Below are 20,914 nucleotides of genomic sequence, written 5' to 3' on the forward strand. Positions count from 1 at the left end.
GGGGTTAAGGGGTTATAACCCCCCCCCCCTTAGCCCCAATTATTTTTTTCTTAACTGAAAGCAGGTTAGCTAAAAGCCTGGGTGTCTTACTGCTATCACCGGCCACTGCACTGGAGGGGAAGAGTAAGCGAGCCCTACCGATTCTCCTTCCCTTCCCATACCCCTGTCACGAGCAGAAGCTATAAGGTTGTGACGCCGTGACGGGTCCCAAGTGTTCAAATATCTTACACCTACTGTATTTAACCAGCGTGGTAATTATAAGCAGGTGTTGACTGGGCTTCTAAAAGTGTAAGGATCGCTGTGTGTGTATAGAATTGAGACGACGACATGGTGTCATGTAACTCTTCAAGCTAAAGCTAATTGTTTCCAGGAATAGATCAGTTCTGCCGAAACCCAATCCTTTTGACGTGACGTCTAATAAATCGATGAACGCCGGCTGCACGCACGAAAGTGTCCCGTTACACTGTGTCCCGTTACGCTCATTGTACGCTTGCGCCGCATCTATCTCTCTTCCACTCGATTGGAACAACCATCGATTTGACTTTTTCGAGGCACATTTAACTTGAAACACTCTCATTCGTTTCTTACTTTTCCTATCATCGTCCTATCATTAACAGAATAACACAGATTGGAAGAAGTTAAATAGCAAATATGTATAAAAATAGTTAAAATAATCTCTTCGTTAAAGTAATAAACATATTTGAATTAATGAGTGCAAATAAAAGTACATTTATCAATTAAATTGTAGATTTAATTTCACTCCTTCTTTGTATCCATACAAAATAGTGATAATTCAATAAAAATGATTCAATTTTATTCATAAAAGTATGCAATCATTTCATCAATGTTTTGTTATGACGTTGTCACGTTAATTTATCGTCCGTAAACCGACATTACAGACAACCAATTTTTTTATTCACTTTTTTTTTGTACTGTTGAGCTTCGAGCATGATTTATGATTTTAAGTAGACGTAAACAAGACACTGGGATTGATAAAAAATATCTTTAATTAATTTCTTACTTCATCACTAAAAAAATTTTTTATAAAAAAATTAATAATATTTTTACTATTTCAATATTTTATGTTAAGTACCGAAAACTGCTAAAATAGCACTATTTTACACCTTAAAATCCACATTTTTTCCGGGGGTGGGTGGACCCCCGGACTCCCTCGTTTTAATAGGGGGGGGGGGGGACCATGCTTCTCAACCCCCCCCCCCCCAAACACAAATCCTGGCTACGCCACTGTACTCAACACATTTATGTTTATAGTATACACGTAATTGATAGGTCAAGTTGCAATATCTGTACGCGTGGTGGTGTCAGGTATTACATTTGTGTTTACATTTTTTTCCACTAAAATACTACAAAACGATTTGTTTGTGTGTGTGTGCGCGTGTTTGTGTGTGTGTGTATATATATATATATATATACACACACACTACTATTGCTTTGAGGCGCAGGTTGGTTACGGGAACAGAAGGATGGTTCAGGAAGAAGAGTTGGACAGAGTAGAAAAGCTCTTCTAAGCAAAGGTGAGGAGCTTGGACTCTTTGGTCCGCATTTATTTTGGATGGCACTGATTTTTAGGGGGCGGTTTGCGCCGTTTCCCGCCATGCTGCCAGCCAGCACACATACTTAAACTAGAAATATCAGTAAGAATTGTAAATGTGTAGGAGATTATTCTTGGGCGCTTCGCCAGTTAGGGTCTCGGGACCCCAAAAAGGGAAAAAAATCAGACTATAATTAGAGCCCCGCTGGGCCAAAGCACGACAGTATTTTTAGATGGCTGCGTCGGTGTTGGGCATTGTATGAGTCACTTAAAACTACGATTATACTTAATTAAACTTAATAGTATGAACTGCCAGCATACAACTGCAAGGACTGTGTTTTTGCGCTCCGCGTGCACGCGTGCGACTAGGCGGCTGGTGGGCAAGGAACGATTTCGGTCGCTTGTGTTTTTGTCACTCTACCATTCGGGTAATAAAACATGCGGGGAAGGTCGCAACAGTGTTGTTGGAAGGTTTGTCAGCAGGGGGCGGGGAAAGGACAAGCAAACCCGCTACTTCCGGGCAGCTGTCAAGGCAACTGACGGGCGGGTTAGATTTATTGCTCTAGGAGCAAAGAGGCTCTTGCCATAAAATCACTGTAAATTAAGAACGGCCAGTTAACAATTTTGAGCACCATAAACTTACTTCCCAAATCTTTCTCCCATTTACAAAAGAACAGCTTTTCTGCTGCTTTTGTCCTTGTAGCAGCCTGACGTGACGCCATGTCAAAAGCAGGCCAGTTTGTAAAGAAATGTTTAAACGAAAAGGTTTATTTTTACCAATAGGCCATATCTGAAAAATTGCCGATCATTATGATAACCGATAACGGGCCATCATTAGTTAGTATTTGGTGGAAATTCTATCAGAGAGGTCCTTACCAAAGTAAAGTCTTTGATGGCGATGTATTTTATTTTGTTTGTCGACTTTGTTGGTGGCGAATTTTCGGCGATGCGTCTTTTCTTACACATTAAACAACACTTAACCACATAGATGGCTACCAATAATAGCTCGTATCCATTAGGGTTCGAATCTTGTCAAACTGTTATTTTCTTTATTAATTAATGATTTATATTAATTCCAATACTACAATCAAGCTGATGTACATGTATATTTTAATACTTAATCAATTCATATTGATTACTCAATTAGTAATGTTAAAGTCTTGCTTCCATTTCTAAACGAACAAATGAAAAAAAAACTTATGCTGTAAACAGAGAAACCCTAGGCTATATGAATTGGTTCCGCTTATATGATAAACAAAGGCTATCGCTTGAATGAGTTAAAATTAATTTCTCTACAGCGTTGAGAAAAACATTAAGTTCTGATAAAAACAGTCTTCACCTGGAAGGAGCAGATATTGCAAATTAGCATAATTACATTTCTCCCTTTATGGAAATGCAGCCCGGATCACCTTATTGTGTGTCGACAATATAAATTACCTACACAGTTATCATAGTAATTTCACACGAGCCACGAGTAACTCTATGCTAGCAATCCCCGTGTATTCTTCCAAACATATTGCAGCGACGAGAATCAGGCTCTGGTCCAGACTTCAATGCATTCGGAAAACTTAGCTATTCGCCTTAAATATATATTGTATGTATTTGTTCCCGGAAATCATATCACAAGTGCCGTCCGAACATGAAACGAAGTATGCAAAAAATGTATTATTATTTTGTGGGCTGCTTACAACGTGAATCTGTGTATGAATGTGCGTGTGATAACTAACTCTTATTAGCTTATTTAGGCAACGAGTGATTTCATACCCTTTGTTACATTTCAGTAGGTGTATGCATAACTATGATTTATTTTTTGATACATGTAAATTTGCTTCTTTAGTTAGATTTGTACATTGTCATCCATTCCATTTAAGACCGTATCCAAATTCAAGTGGGCAGTGGTGTAATTGTGTCCTCGCGTACAAAATTTGCCCATATGGAGTACTTGAATGATAAGGAAGGGATTAATTTTAAGCCTCTACACTACTAGCCAGCTACAAAGGAAATAAATTTCTATATTTTCAAAACTTAATTTTTTATGTTAGCACATATATGTGTAAAGATGGTAAAGTGGTACACTCAATTGCAAACACATGAATGTATAAGAAAATTCTAAGTTTCTACAATCATTTCAAAAATTACATTTTAGGCCATGCATAAAATAGTTTTCACTCAATAATATATATGATAAATTAATCATTAAGAACTTTATGCTTGTTGAAAAAAGAAGCTGCTAGTGATTAAACGTATATTATATTGCCTTAAATCTACAGTCAGATATCGTCGTCTAGGAGCGTATGACTGCGACACATGAAATATCAATATAAATTGAGACCGTGTCAGTCATTCGGCGTACATTATTGTTGGTAAAAGTATATATAGAAGATCTCACGGCCTAGCTAAAAATTAATGATGGTACAAATTGTAAAGATAGCCTTGGGATAGCGATAGAATAAAGAGTTATGTGTGGAAAATACTTCGTTTGATCCATACAAATTAAAATTTAAAATAAAAATTTCGCTGCAGAGGTCCTTGTTAAGATAGTGTTTATTTTTTGTACTTATATTTGAAAACCAAATATTTTCTGGTTAAATGCTGAGTATAACCTTCACTTTTGTATGCTTATTGAAAAACAATTTTTTTCTCGATTGAGAATGAAGAAAAAATTATTCAATTGAAGCACTTTTCGCATCAGCTACTTCAGTCATTTGGCGCACTTTTTTGTTGGTAAAAGTATATACAGAAGATCTCACGACCCAGCTTAAAATTGTGGATGGTACAAAATGGAAAGAAAGCCTTGCGCTAACGCTGTAATAATAAGTAATGTGTGGACAATCCTTAGTTTGATCCCTATGAAATAAAATATATAATAAAAATCTGACTGCTGTGGTTGATGTTTACTTAGTTTTTTTATAAAGTACTTATTTTTCAAACTTAAATAATCTCTAGTTTTTTGCTGTGTAGAACATTCACTTTTGTATGCTTAATGAAAATAAACTGTTTACTTGATTGACAATAAAGAAAAAAAAAATTAAATTCAAGCATATTTTGTGCAGGCTACTTCAGTCATTCGGCGCACTTTTTTGTTGGTAAAAGTATATACAGAAGATCTCACGGCCCAGCTTAAAATTGTGGATGGAACAAATTGTAAAGGATACCATTAACTAACATTGGAATCATGTGTTATGTTCGGACAATCCTTAGTTTGATCCCTATGAATTAAAATTTATAATAAAAATCTCGCTGCAATGGTCCATGTTCAATAAGTGTTTTTTTAAGTACTTATTTTTAAAACTAAAATTTTATCTTGTTTATTGTTGAGTAGAACTTTCAAATTTGTATACGTATTGTAAAACATTTCTTTCTCGGTTGAGAATGAAGAAAATAATTATTTTATTCAAACACAATTCGCGCAGGCTACTTCAGTCATTCGGCACACTTTTTTGTTGGTAAAAGTATATACAGAAGATCTCACGGCCCAGCTTAAAATTGTGGATGGTACAAATTGTAAAGGATACCTTTAGATTTCATTGGAATAATGTGTTATGTTCGGAAAATCCTTAGTTTGATCCCTATGAATTAAAATTATTAATAAAAATCTCGCTGCAATGGTCCATGTTCAATAAGTGTTTTTTTTAAGTACTTATTTTTAAAACTAAAATATTATCTTGTGTATTGTTGAGTAGAACTTTCAAATTTGTATACGTATTGTAAAACATTGCTTTCTCGGTTGAGAATGAAGTAAAAAAATTATTTTATTCAAACACTATTCGCGCAGGCTACTTCAGTCATTCGGCACACTTTTTTGTTGGTAAAATTATATACAGAATATCTCACGGCCCAGCTTAAAATTGTGGATGGTACAAATTGTAAAGGATACATTTAGCTAACATTGGAATATTGTGTTATGTTCGGACAATCCTTAGTTTGATCCCTATGAATTAAAATTTATCATAAAAATTTGGAATGCAATGGTCGAGGTTTAGCTAGAGTTTTTTTAAGTACTTAATTTACAAACTTAAATATTTTCTGGTTTGTTGCTGAGTAGAACCTTCACTTTCGTATGCTTATTAAAAATATATTTTTTTAGATTGAGAATGAATGGAAAAAATATTTAATCCGAGCACATTTCGCGCAGTCTACTTCAGTCATTCGGCGCACTTTTTTGTTGGTAAAAGTATATACAGAAGATCTCACGGCCCAGCTTAAAATTGTGTTTGGTACAAATTGTAAATAATAGCTTTAGCTAACATTGGAATCATGTGTTATGTTCGGACAATCCTTAGTTTCATCCCTATGAATTAAAATTTATCATAAATATTTGGCTGTCGTGGTCCATGTTCAGCTAGTGTTTTTTTAAGAACTTATTTTTCAAAAAATAATATTTTCCGGTTTATTGCTGAGTAGAACTTTCAATTTCGTATATTTATTGTAAAACATTTCTTTCTCTATTGAGAATGAAGAAAAAAATTATTTTATTCAAACCCATTTCGCGCAGGTTACTTCAGTTTTTCGGCACACTTTTTTGTTGGTAAAAGTATATACAGAAGATCTCACGGCCCAGCTTAAAATTGTGGATGGTAAAAATTGTAAAGAATACCTTTAGCTAACATTGGAATTATGTGTTATGTTCGGACAATCCTTAGTTTCATCCCTATGAATTAAAATTTATCATAAATATTTGGCTGTCGTGGTCCATGTTCAGCTAGTGTTTTTTTAAGAACTTATTTTTCAAACATAAATATTTTCTGGTTTATTGCTGAGTAGAACCTATACTTTCGTATGCTTATTTGAAATATTTTTTTTTATATTGAGAATGAAGGAAAAAAATATTTAATTCGAGCACATTTCGCGCAGGCTACTTCTGTCATTCGGCGCACTTTTTTGTTGGTAAAAGTATATACAGAAGATCTCACGGCCCAGCTTAAAATTGTGGATGGTACAAATTGTAAAGGATACCTTTAGCTAACATTTGAATCATGTGTTATGTTCGGACAATCCTTAGTTTGATCCCTATGAATTAAAATTTATAATAAAAATCTCGCTGCAGTGGTCCATGTTCAAAAAGTGTTTTTTTTAAGTACTTATTTTTAAAACTGAAATATTATCTTGTTTATTGTTGAGTAGAACTTTCAAATTGGTAAACGTATTGTAAAACATTTCTTTCTCGGTTGAGAATGAAGAAAAAAAAATATTTTTTTGGAACACATTTCGCGCAGGCTACTTGTCATTCGGCACACTTTTTTGTTGGTAAAAGTATATACAGAATATCTCACGGCCCAGCTTAAAATTGTGGATGGTAAAAATTGTAAAGGATACCTTTAGCTAACATTGGAATCATGTGTTATGTTCGGACAATCCTTAGTTTGATCCCTATGAATTAAAATTTTAATAAAAAACTCGCTGCAATGGTCCATGTTCAATAAGTGTTTTTTTAAGTACTTATTTTTAAAACTAAAATATTATCTTGTTAATTGTTGAGTAGAACTTTTAAATTTTTATACGTATTGTAAAACATTTCTTTCTCGGTTGAGAATGAAGAAAAAAATTATTTTATTCAAACACAATTCGCGCAGGCTACTTCAGTCATTCGGCACACTTTTTTGTTGGTAAAAGTATATACAGAATATCTCACGGCCCAGCTTAAAATTGTGGATGGTACAAATTGTAAAGGATACATTTAGCTAACATTGGAATAATGTGTTATGTTCGGACAATCCTTAGTTTGATCCCTATGAATTAAAATTTATCATAAAAATTTGGAATGCAATGGTCGTTGTTTAGCTAGAGTTTTTTTAAGTACTTATTTTTCAAACTTAAATATTTTCTGGTTTATTGCTGAGTAGAACCTTCACTTTCGTATGCTTAATTGAAATATTTTTTTTTTTAGATTGAGAATGAAGGAAAAAAATCTTTAATTCGAGCACATTTCGCGCAGTCTACTTCAGTCATTCGGCGCACTTTTTTGTTGGTAAAAGTATATACAGAAGATCTCACGGCCCAGCTTAAAATTGTGGATGCTACAAATTGTAAAGGATACCTTTAGCTTTCATTGGAATAATGTGTTATGTTCGGACAATCCTTAGTTTGATCCCTATGAATTAAAATTTTAATAAAAAAACTCGCTGCAATGGTCCATGTTCAATAAGTGTTTTTTTTAAGTACTTATTTTTAAAACTAAAATATTATCTTGTTTATTGTTGAGTAGAACTTTTAAATTTTTATACGTATTGTAAAACATTTCTTTCTCGGTTGAGAATGAAGAAAAAAATTATTTTATTCAAACACAATTCGCGCAGGCTACTTCAGTCATTCGGCACACTTTTTTGTTGGTAAAAGTATATACAGAATATCTCACGGCCCAGCTTAAAATTGTGGATGGTACAAATTGTAAAGGATACATTTAGCTAACATTGGAATAATGTGTTATGTTCGGATAATCCTTAGTTTGATCCCTATGAATTAAAATTTATCAAAAAAATTTGGAATGCAATGGTCGATGTTTAGCTAGAGTTTTTTTAAGTACTTATTTTTCAAACAGAAATATTTTCTGGTTTATTGCTGAGTAGAACCTTCACTTTCGTATGCTTAATTGAAATATTTTTTTTTTTAGATTGAGAATGAAGGAAAAAAATCTTTAATTCGAGCACATTTCGCGCAGTCTACTTCAGTCATTCGGCGCACTTTTTTGTTGGTAAAAGTATATACAGAAGATCTCACGGCCCAGCTTAAAATTGTGGATGGTACAAATTGTAAAGGATACCTTTAGCTAACATTTGAATCATGTGTTATGTTCGGACAATCCTTAGTTTGATCCCTATGAATTAAAATTTATAATAAAAATCTCGCTGCAGTGGTCCATGTTCAAAAAGTGTTTTTTTTAAGTACTTATTTTTAAAACTGAAATATTATCTTGTTTATTGTTGAGTAGAACTTTCAAATTGGTAAACGTATTGTAAAACATTTCTTTCTCGGTTGAGAATGAAGAAAAAAAAATATTTTTTTGGAACACATTTCGCGCAGGCTACTTGTCATTCGGCACACTTTTTTGTTGGTAAAAGTATATACAGAATATCTCACGGCCCAGCTTAAAATTGTGGATGGTAAAAATTGTAAAGGATACCTTTAGCTAACATTGGAATCATGTGTTATGTTCGGACAATCCTTAGTTTGATCCCTATGAATTAAAATTTTAATAAAAAACTCGCTGCAATGGTCCATGTTCAATAAGTGTTTTTTTAAGTACTTATTTTTAAAACTAAAATATTATCTTGTTAATTGTTGAGTAGAACTTTTAAATTTTTATACGTATTGTAAAACATTTCTTTCTCGGTTGAGAATGAAGAAAAAAATTATTTTATTCAAACACAATTCGCGCAGGCTACTTCAGTCATTCGGCACACTTTTTTGTTGGTAAAAGTATATACAGAATATCTCACGGCCCAGCTTAAAATTGTGGATGGTACAAATTGTAAAGGATACATTTAGCTAACATTGGAATAATGTGTTATGTTCGGACAATCCTTAGTTTGATCCCTATGAATTAAAATTTATCATAAAAATTTGGAATGCAATGGTCGTTGTTTAGCTAGAGTTTTTTTAAGTACTTATTTTTCAAACTTAAATATTTTCTGGTTTATTGCTGAGTAGAACCTTCACTTTCGTATGCTTAATTGAAATATTTTTTTTTTTAGATTGAGAATGAAGGAAAAAAATCTTTAATTCGAGCACATTTCGCGCAGTCTACTTCAGTCATTCGGCGCACTTTTTTGTTGGTAAAAGTATATACAGAAGATCTCACGGCCCAGCTTAAAATTGTGGATGCTACAAATTGTAAAGGATACCTTTAGCTTTCATTGGAATAATGTGTTATGTTCGGACAATCCTTAGTTTGATCCCTATGAATTAAAATTTTAATAAAAAAACTCGCTGCAATGGTCCATGTTCAATAAGTGTTTTTTTTAAGTACTTATTTTTAAAACTAAAATATTATCTTGTTTATTGTTGAGTAGAACTTTTAAATTTTTATACGTATTGTAAAACATTTCTTTCTCGGTTGAGAATGAAGAAAAAAATTATTTTATTCAAACACAATTCGCGCAGGCTACTTCAGTCATTCGGCACACTTTTTTGTTGGTAAAAGTATATACAGAATATCTCACGGCCCAGCTTAAAATTGTGGATGGTACAAATTGTAAAGGATACATTTAGCTAACATTGGAATAATGTGTTATGTTCGGATAATCCTTAGTTTGATCCCTATGAATTAAAATTTATCATAAAAATTTGGAATGCAATGGTCGATGTTTAGCTAGAGTTTTTTTAAGTACTTATTTTTCAAACAGAAATATTTTCTGGTTTATTGCTGAGTAGAACCTTCACTTTCGTATGCTTAATTGAAATATTTTTTTTTTTAGATTGAGAATGAAGGAAAAAAATCTTTAATTCGAGCACATTTCGCGCAGTCTACTTCAGTCATTCGGCGCACTTTTTTGTTGGTAAAAGTATATACAGAAGATCTCACGGCCCAGCTTAAAATTGTGGATGGTACAAATTGTAAAGGATACCTTTAGCTTTCATTGGAATAATGTGTTATGTTCGTACAATCCTTAGTTTGATCCCTATGAATTAAAATTTTAATAAAAAACTCGCTGCAATGGTCCATGTTCAATAAGTGTTTTTTTTAAGTACTTATTTTTAAAACTAAAATATTATCTTGTTTATTGTTGTGTAGAACTTTTAAATTTTTATACGTATTGTAAAACATTTCTTTCTCGGTTGAGAATGAAGAAAAAAATTATTTTATTCAAACACAATTCGCGCAGACTACTTCAGTCATTCGGCACACTTTTTTGTTGGTAAAAGTATATACAGAATATCTCACGGCCCAGCTTAAAACTGTGGATGGTACAAATTGTAAAGGATACATTTAGCTAACATTGGAATAATGTATTATGTTCGGACAATCCTTAGTTTGATCCCTATGAATTAAAATTTATCATAAAAATTTGGAATGCAATGGTCGATGTTTAGCTATAGTTTTTTTAAGTACTTATTTTTCAAACTTAAATATTTTCTGGTTTATTGCTGAGTAGAACCTTCACTTTCGTATGCTTAATTGAAATATTTTTTTTTTAGATTGAGAATGAAGGAAAAAAATCTTTAATTCGAGCACATTTCGCGCAGTCTACTTCAGTCATTCGGCGCACTTTTTTGTTGGTAAAAGTATATACAGAAGATCTCACGGCCCAGCTTAAAATTGTGGATGGTACAAATTGTAAAGGATACCTTTAGCTTTCATTGGAATAATGTGTTATGTTCGGACAATCCTTAGTTTGATCCCTAGGAATTAAAATTTTTAATAAAAATCTCGCTGCAATGGTCCATGTTCAATAAGTGTTTTTTTTAAGTACTTATTTTTAAAACTTAAATTTTTCTTGTTTATTGCTGAGTAGAACTTCACTTTTAAATGCTTATTGTAAAACATTTTTTTTCTTGATTGAGAATGAAGATAAAATTATTCAATTCAAGCATTTTTTGCGTCAGCTACTTCAGTCATTCGGCGCACTTTTTTGTTGGTTAAAGTATATACATAAGATCTTACGGCCTAGCTAAAAAATTATGGATTGTACTTATTGTAAATAAAACAATTAGTTAACGCTGGAATTATTTTTTAATTTCGGAAAATCCTCTTTTTTATTCCTATGAAATAATAAATACTTATTGTTTTTGTGAGGTTAATATTTAGTATATTTTTCAAGTTCGTTTATTTAAAACAAAATTATTTTCCGGTTAAACAATTTTTTGAACTTTTTTTTTTACATATTTAAGTTATTTTTATTCATTTCTGATTTTTTTAATTAAAAAAAGTGTGTCTATTATCTTGGGTTGATGTTTTTAAGTAGAGGTTTTTAGTGTAAAACCATCATGGAATCCTACAGTATGTATTTTGTTGGTGTTGGTCATATACATATGGAACTTGACCAAGGTCATGGTTCTATGAGGCTAATGTCAGGGGTAAGTGTGAAATTAGAAACAGTCTACCTTCAGGCGGCACAGCTCAATAGGAGGTTCATGCTGCCTCTTAATATCTTAGATGGCCCTTGTACTCATGCCTAATGGTATTTACATAGAGAGGAAAATTGTAATTGGCAAAGTAGGTGCCTCTCTTAAAGGACCAACTGTATGATAAAACGATGCACCGAATTATATACACTGCTGCATGGTAATTTTTGAATACTGTAGTTTCAAGATTCAGTATAGCTGCATGTTTACAGCATAATTCTTGAAATTGGAGCATAGCTGTCATATAGGCCCTAACATCGGAGCTATGGTGGTTAAGTTTTCAGCGTAATTGTGCAGAGTAGTGGCTTCTGGGAGAAAAAGGCAGATAATAATTAAGGTTGTGTCCGAATCCACCTTAGGTAAGTACCTAATGCTAACACACTTAAAGTTGATCATTATTTTGAAAATGTTTTGTAGGTTATGTTTGATGTAACATTTAAGAAATTTAAAATCTCTTAAAAAATATGTGTTTATTTGTTTTTTATTGGTATCAGTAAATTGAAAGTATTCAAACATGTTTTTAAGGAAGTTACAGCAATAGATTAATACACATACCAAAGGTAGAATCATGAAGTAAATTAATGTATATTTGTGTGTCAGCAATGAAGTTGTAAACATTACTAACTTTTAGTTAATATTTGTTTTTCTTTTAAAATTTATTTGTTAAAAAATTACAATGAAGATAACTTGATTGGCTGGCTAACACCATGAGAAATGGTCAAACATTGATTTATTGTTACACTTGCGTTTGGGCTTCCGCCTGGTGTCAATGAGTCCCCTCCCCCATACTCTCCCAATTTCTCTCAAGCCCTTTTCTCTTCTCACATCCAGTAACTTTCCTTCAATGCCATTTCACTCCCACCCTGTTCTCACCAGGAATACTTGCCTCACTCTTTCTGTACTTCTCCACTCACTCTGAATCTTCCACCCATGATCCCTCCTCCCTCTATACACCCCTTTGTTCAACCTGTCCCAGCATTACCCAGCCCTCCTTGCCCCTTGTCACCCTAAGAAAACTTCACCTATCTCTCTACTTATCTCCTTCTGTGTAGTGTGTCCCACCCCAGCTCCATCATTGCAGATGGCCTATGCATCTCACCCATCACCCTTTCCCCCTCCTCCACATACCCATCACCCATCTAGCCGCTCTACGTTACACCCTTTCCAGTTCCTTAATTTTATCCCTAGGTATGAGTCCCAAATTGCCACTGCATATTCAAGCATAAGCCTCGCCAACATTGAATAGATACGCCTTCTCTTTTACCCTCCATCCTGTCCCATTCAGCGTCCTAACAATCAGCTCCAGCCCTCTCCTCCCCTTCTTTACCACCCGCTGCACTGCTTTCCCCAACCAGGGTCACTGTAGGGTTACTTCCAGGTACTTCTATTCCCCTACCTCCTGACTGTCTTGCCCCTTCCAACTATATATTTGCCTTACAATCTTTCTTCTCCTTGTGAATCTGATCTCCTTCGTTTTGTTGTTATTCATCCCTGTTCCATTTGCCCTCGACCTAACATTGAACCCATCCGGATTTGTCAAGGGAAAGTGAAGTACGCAAGCTCGCAAGTACACAACTGCATACTTGAATTTAGGGCACTGCCTTAAAGGAAAGTTTTGTTAGGTTAGATCAGCTACATTAGTTTGTAGCGTACTTAATATATATTAATAATGTAGCAGACCTGACCTAATCTAACCAAATTATTATTTGCCTTTTTTTAACCCAGAAGCTGCTACTCTGCAGTAATACCAAGTTGGAACTGGGTAGATAATCCTGTGAGGCGGTGGGTTTCTCTGGGTAATCAAGTTTCCCCATGTCAGTCTTTACTCCCTCCATTCTTATCCCATTAGCCTCTGATAATCTCTAACAACTCCGATGTTGTTGAAACCCCTGAAATTTTTTTTCTATATGTCATAAAGAGTTCAGTCCATAGGCGTGCGCACGGTAGGTGCCACAGGTGCCTTGGCACCACCATTACGGTTAACGTTATTTTGTTTTTTTACAAGCAGAAGTAATACATACTTACAAAAATCCGAATTATTTCCAAAAAAAAAATTTTTTTTCCAATCGTGTCGAGTTACAGATATGTGCTCAAAACACTATCAGTATATCAATTATCAATCGAACCAACTATACACACGGAAACAAGCCAGTTGCAATTACTTGTGTTGTACACGCAGGCCGCGGCTACGAAACTTCTGAAATGTAAATACTTCTCATAGTTCTCCTCGAATTACATAGAATGCGCGTTCGGTGTCCACTGTTCATTCCGCTCGGCAGGCGCACGGAATAGTAGCCGCCGTCCGCCAGGGTTTATTTAAAAAAAAGAAAAAAAAAGAGAGTTTAGTTAGTTTAAAGGATAGGCTTACTCGATGACTTATATGCAGTCGCCGACAAAACATTTTTGTTGTATTCCAAAAGTTAAAATTTTTGCCCACTCTTATTTGTGTATTTTTATTATTTTAATATTTTACATATTTTAGGTATGTTACAAAAACTCCCTTCATTTGTTGATTTTAAAACTTTGTTTTTTCTAGCATTTATTTGGCATCTTCAGAAAACATATAAGTATGGTTTTTCAAAGCCACCAGCATGAATTCCGTGCAAACAATTTCTGCAATTTACTTTATGGCTCAACAAAGCTTAAAACTGTAAATAGTTTAGTAGTTTTCCTGGTGATTATAACGTTCAAAGCCATAATTTGCCATAAAAAATGTTAACATTTTTACATCTGTGTATTTAATGTTTTTGTTCGGAAACACCTTAAATAGCACCATTTTGCGCTTTCAAATCCAAATTTTTACGGGGGAGGACCCCCGGACCCCCCGCTTTAGGCTCGGGGTCCGTGAATGACAGGGCTGTTGTGTAATCTGGCACCACCACTACTGAAGTCCTGCGCACGCCTATGGTTCAGTCACCATTATGATTTGAGCGTGTAAAAATTATAAAAAGAAATGTTTTTTCCTAAAATTAGTGCAGCTTGTGTTTAGCTGCCTGTGCTCTTCAATATATGTATAGAACCAAAGAACAGTACATTTGTTTTAGGCCCATCTTTTACTTTGGAGCCTCAAACCTGTGGAGTTTGTTGTCATGGATGTAGACAAACATTCAGAAACAGTACCAGCCAAACAAAGTGGGAAACAATTATTATGGGTATACTTCCTGTGAAGTCTTTGAAGAAAAGTAAGTTTTACTTATTTTAATTATATTTGCTGGCTGATGCATGCTGTGTATTTGATATCTGATGTACAAATGTTCACAGTTATTTGTCTGTTGGGATCTTTATCTCAAATTTAAAAAAAAAAAAATTTTTTTCATTCCTTGGCATTACGGTGGGTTTTTAGATATACATAGCCTACATATTTTTACAATATTTTAGTTAACCAACCATTCCACAATGGCAAAAATAAATTAAGTATTTTCTATTGCTAATAGCAATAGGACTTAAATTTATTTAATTCTTACATAGTAATCCACAAAACACACTTGTTCAGGTGGCGAAGGAATTGGACATAGGCATTTTTACTTCAAACGCTTTTATCGCAAATTGTGAGACAATTTTTCAGAAATAAGGCAGTGTGTCTGAAAAGACAAGAAAAATAGTTGCTGGATGCACATCGGAGTTGAAGGAAAAATTGTTGGCTTGTGTTTAAACAAATTCAAGCTTACCCATCAGTGGTTTTAATATGAAATTGGTTTACATAGCTTGATGAGTCAATCAATAAAAAATTCAAAAACTGATTTGATTGTTGTTATGATATTTCCTGCTTATACTAATGTTTTTTTTTGCCCCCATGAGAAATGTTATAACAGGGTATAACGGTTCATTATATAAAAAAATTTAAAAAAAGATAAGCACCAATTGTAGTTTTTGTTTTATTTTTCAAAATAGAATGCACAGATGAATCCAATCACTTTCAAAACTTTTCTCACTCATTCAACTCGCAGCTCGGGCGATGAGAATTAACAAAAAATAACGTAGGTTAAGTCCTTCAGTAACATCTTACTGTAAGTACACAAAATCAGTGCGGTCTCAAACGTGGCCGCACCCAGCGAAAATGAATTTCGCCGTGAGCCAGACACCGACGTAGGTAGCCGCAATTTCTAATTAAAAATGTCCAAAAAGTTCCAAAAACAAATGATTAAATTACTATCTTCGGCATGGCTCTAGCTACTGACGTTAACAGAACGCGCCGTCCTGGTGCAGCGATCGACAGACGACCGGTGAAATCATGGCACTCGTTCTTCCACGCAGGGAGGGCAGTCACATGCCCTCACTGACGAATCACATACCCTCTTTCTTCACACCAACAATTACAAGCCAATCAGAACACAGAACATATACACTGAAAACCATTACCACACATAGAAACAGGGGATTCACTTTCTCCTTCTCTCTCCAACACTGTGGAAGAGTAGTTCTCCTCCAGTTCCCACGCAGTGACGAGATATCGTTTCTGTCTCTCTCTTGGTGGGGAATCACCGTTTCTATCTCACTCACACTCATAGGTCTCATATACCTGCCTCTTTCTAATACATCCCACACCAAGTCCATTGTTCTAGAACATTAGGTAACAACAATCATAATACAAATTACTTGACAAAATTAAACTTATTTAGAAAAACCTGAAAAAGTAGGCCAAAACAGGCAAAAATCCAGTACGACTTATTTGTGAACAATTACATAAAAAATAGTAATGATTGAAAATGTCTTTTAAATTACAAAGTAAATTCTTAAAACACACAGCAAGTGCAAATATTAACCCTAAAATACATAAAAACGGTAAAAATGTTCTTAGCAAGACTTTTTAAGAAATGTTTACATGCATGAAAACAGTTTAAAAGAAAAATATTTACCTAGGAGGGCAGGGGTCTTGCAACATTACAAGGGTTCTACTGTAATAAAGTTCAACTTTTGTCAGGGAAACTTCTTAGGGGGGAGTGGTACCATCAATTTAGTTTAGAGGAAGGTCACATGTATTCCTATACTACAGTGTTGTCATCATCTTCATCATAATTATCTCAACCATCATCTTTCTCAGTCCTCATGATCAATCATCATCAATCAACTGCTTCTAGCCTGTAGCCGGGTCAGCAAATTAAAATGCCTCCATCTTCCTCTGTCACTCCACCATCCCACATCTTTCACTCTATTCAGTCTTATATTCGCTCCTGCACTCCTTTCTTTATCTATTTGCTTTTCCCACCTCCGTGGTCTTTTTTGGGGCCTTCTTCCTATGTACTTCAACTCCATCATTTTCATAGGCAGTCTGTCTTTTCCCATTCTCTTCCATATCATTCCTGATCCTGTTTCGCCTCATAACTGCCAACATACTCCTTAAAAACTGCATACGTATTGCTCTTATCTTTCCAGCATCTCTCTTGTCTACAATACAAGTCTCTGATCTGTAAGTGACTGGATACATAGTAGGTTTTGCACAACACAAGTTTGCAATTTAATAGTCTTATTTTCCTCTTCCATACCAAATCTCTCACACTCCTGTACATTGCCTATTTTTCTTGTTCTCGCTGTACAATTTCCTCCTTAATTGTGCCCCCTCCCTGCAATACTCTTTCTAGATACTATAATTTATAACCTTTTTGGCAAATTTTTAATTCTTTTCCGATTGTGGTTGCAGAATGGCACGAAAAACCAGAAGCTGGAGGGTCATTTGAAGGTGAAGTTGTACCTGACAAAAAAAATACCCAACACTCTTGATGGTTCCCTCATTGCGGAAGCTTTGGGAAGACCAGGGGAAGAAACGGCGGCTCCGTTTCTGAAATGGACACCTCCGCATGGCCAAATTCTTTAAGAGTGGTAAGTATTAACTACACTAATTTACGTAATTTATTGTGTGATAGGTGGCTTGTGTTAGTTTAAATTAGGATTAGGCTTATAGTCTTCCCTGAAAATTATTTATATCCACGCACATCAAAATTGGTTCAGTAGTTTTTGCGTCAACCTTGGACAAAACAAGCAGACAAACTACAGTGTGGAGGAAATATTGAAATGGTATAATGGAAGTAGTATGTATAAATAAATTTAATAAAATGTTATATTTCCTCAAACCCTTGTAAAATGGGAAATTGTGCATGTGTTGTTATGTTTGGCTAAGAGGCTGGCGGAAAGTATATTTATTATGTATGCTCAATAATTTGTAGTTATTTAGTAGCCAATGAAAGTGTTTATTACAAAATATACATTTATAAAATGTTGTAATATATTCAAAATTAAGTTTGATGCATATTTAGCAACAAGCATAATTATTAAATTATGTGTTAAGGTTAATAAACAGCTGTTTAAATGTAATTAAACTTTTGTATTTCAAGTGTAATTTTTTATTTATGAAGATGATTCAAATCAGTGTCAGAGATGCTGATTGGTCAGTTAATCATGTAATTCAATACTGCTTTGCTTGTATTTTGTTAGTGAAATTCGTCAATAGCCACATTCATAGTGGAAATGTTCAACTGGAATGAGGAGTCTAGTTATAGACATGACAGGAATAAGAGTTTTGATTTTGAGTTCCAGATATATTTTATACATCAAGGTGTGAATACTTAACGAAATAGTCTACTTCGTTAATTAAAGACTACTACAAAACATTGATATATGGTTTTTGAAATATGGCTACGAAGAAATAATATTTTTTTTTTAAATTTCAATTTTTGATGATTGTCTGAAGCATCAAAGTCATCAAGAACGATTCTTCTCATTGTTGATAAAATAGGTATATAATTGAAGAATAAAATTCTTCAGCGTATACTCCATCCAGATTACGCAGAAGAAGTAATTCATATAAAATGATTCTTAAGTGGTATGTCTGTTGCAGAATAAGTGAAGACCAATTGATACTGAACTAATCCGAAAGGTATTTCAAGAAGAGGCCCAAAGCCAACTTCTCAGGAAGTTCACAAACACGAGATCCCAGCTGATTCCGGAAGATCCAGGAGCAGGAGACTACATGCAAGCGATGCTGGTGATCGAAGCGACAATGCAAGTGGAGGTTCCAGATTCCTAGACGAGCCAGCATAGAGCAGTTACAGTTGCAGTTGAACAAGGATCAAGGAGCTGTATTGGTGCACAAGCCAATGTAATGGTATAACTATTCATCGTATGAACTTGGCATTTTGTACAAGGTGAAATTATGATTGCCCTGCGAAACTTGCAGTTAGCAATCATACAGTATTGAATCATCAATTTTTGTTTTAAAATGGTTTTGCAATATCGATACATAAGAATCAATCGGTGGTGAACTCTTAACTTCGCACACTAATACGAGATTAAAGTTATTTGCTTGTTTTAAATATAATTATTACTTGTTGTTTAAACTAGGGTTCCAGCTCACCACACACTGAATTTTAGCTTGGTTATAATTCAATTAGATTTTACCATCTACTGTTATTTAAATGCAGATAATAATATTGAATTTGAATTCAAAATATTACTTTCAGAGAAATCTAGATTACTATTAATGCTTTACTATTTATTGACCTATTTGGTGGCAGAGCTGAATCAAACACCCACTGATCGCAGAGCTGAATCAAACACCCACTAATTGACTCTAAACCAAGCATTGTCTATACACAATGATGTGTGAAATGTTTTGACAATTGCATATGTGTAAAAAAAATTTATGTACAATGTTTAGACAGTGCTGAGGACAATTTAGATTGAGAAGTAAAGAATTGTCATCATAGTATCGGAGGTAGTTAATTCATTTTTCAGTCTGTGAAAGTTATTGGCGCCCATATAAGTACCGAATAATTACATGTTTTCAGATACACCAACCCTTCACTTAGTGCGTCTTCAGATTGCGTGAATTCATTTAGCGCGCTGGTATTTTACGGCCCAGTCTCGAATAGCACATCTGTAAATTACAGTTAGTACGAAATCGCCATAGGCTATAAAATGTCGGGCATGACACCACAAAGTCTGTTTCAACTATGTAAATAACAGATGTACCATGGCATACAATTAGCCATACGAGGGAGGAAGAAATGTGTGGCAGGTCTGATTATGCTATTAGCTGTTATACAAACATCAGCTATGGCAAGTTCAATTGCGGCTATGAAGGGAAAGGACCAAATGTTTTTTGTCCACATGTATGCTGCCGTGCCGTAGGTGACACACGTTGTGGCTCTGCTTCCAAGTTTGTAACAATATTTAGGATCTAAATAAACTTTAATTTATCAAATACTAATAATAAAACAAATGTAAACATATCCAATGCTTACAACAGTTTTATAATAGTTTAGATGTCAAAATATACTAAGTGGCATATTTATTTTCTTTGTACACTGAAAAAGTGTGCATTATCCACAGTACCACCCTTGACAAATTTGGCGTCTCGCTCATCCTTCTCATGGCTTAGCGAAGTAATGGTGGCCAAAATGTTATGAAATGCTTTTTAAAATTACTAGTTTTCAATTTTGAATCTGTACTATAACATAAATCATAAAAATCTATATATATATTTTTTTTTTTTTTTACAAATCTCTCAGTGAAAAAAAGTCCTGTGTCCATTGAGGATTTATAAAAAAAAACACATTTCAGGTTCTCTATACCGAATGTACTGTATAGATGTACTAAACTGTTCCTAAATGTAACACATCATGGAGGGGTCTGAAAAAAGTATATCATTGTTCTATCAATTTCTACTTCCTTGTATGTTCTCCAAAACTTGGATGTTTAAAAAATTCCTTTTTTGATTTTAGTTATCAGTCTGTATTTTACTATTATTACCTCTATGAATAAATTTTGTAATATATTATTTAGGCTTTGTTTTTAATTTGTTTTTGTCTTGCTTAGCAGTGTAATTATTATTTGATCCCTATGTTATATTAACTGTATAGGTATTTTGTGTTTATTTTTGTATCTTTTATGTTTCTTGTGTATTTGTTGTATATGCTTGGAATTGTCGTGTGTGTTTCGGTTGTTGCAAGTGTATGGATCACTCCATAGGCGTACCCAGGAATTTTTTTTGGGGGGTGTTCTTCCAGATTTTAAAGAAAAACTGCATAAACACCAAAAATTAATTATTTCTTGAGTAAATAAATAGAATAGTCTCAAATTTCATTTTTTAACCTGGGCTATTGTTGATATGTAATTTGTACGTAATTTTTCTTTCAATTAACTTAAGTAAGTTCACATTACAATATTAAAATACCTACAAAACCCCCCAAAAAGATATATAAATATAAAAAATATATAAATAATTAGTTAACTTAACGAATTTACGTACGCACTTTACAAACTTATTCCTAATAAGTTGACGGCATGACAATATAATAATTGCTG

General features: G+C 34.0%; 1 long non-coding RNA gene across 9 annotated transcripts in view; it reads left to right on the plus strand.

The window, feature by feature from the left end:
* The window catches only part of LOC134536753 (uncharacterized), a 64,834-nt gene that overhangs the window by 21,144 nt on the left and 22,776 nt on the right, over positions 1-20,914 (plus strand). For 2 of the 9 annotated variants that reach the window (XR_010075863.1, XR_010075864.1), the window contains exons 3-5: positions 14,659-14,796; positions 17,253-17,431; positions 18,447-18,713. This is a non-coding gene — a long non-coding RNA (uncharacterized LOC134536753). Of the gene's footprint in view, positions 1-11,527; positions 11,974-14,644; positions 14,797-17,252; positions 17,432-18,429; positions 18,714-20,914 lie in introns of those variants that run through there. The other 7 variants (XR_010075865.1, XR_010075868.1, XR_010075866.1 and 4 more) reach the window with 7 other exon arrangements.

This window comes from Bacillus rossius, chromosome 11, assembly GCF_032445375.1.
Source record: "Bacillus rossius redtenbacheri isolate Brsri chromosome 11, Brsri_v3, whole genome shotgun sequence".
Taxonomy (NCBI): Eukaryota; Metazoa; Arthropoda; class Insecta; order Phasmatodea; family Bacillidae; genus Bacillus; species Bacillus rossius.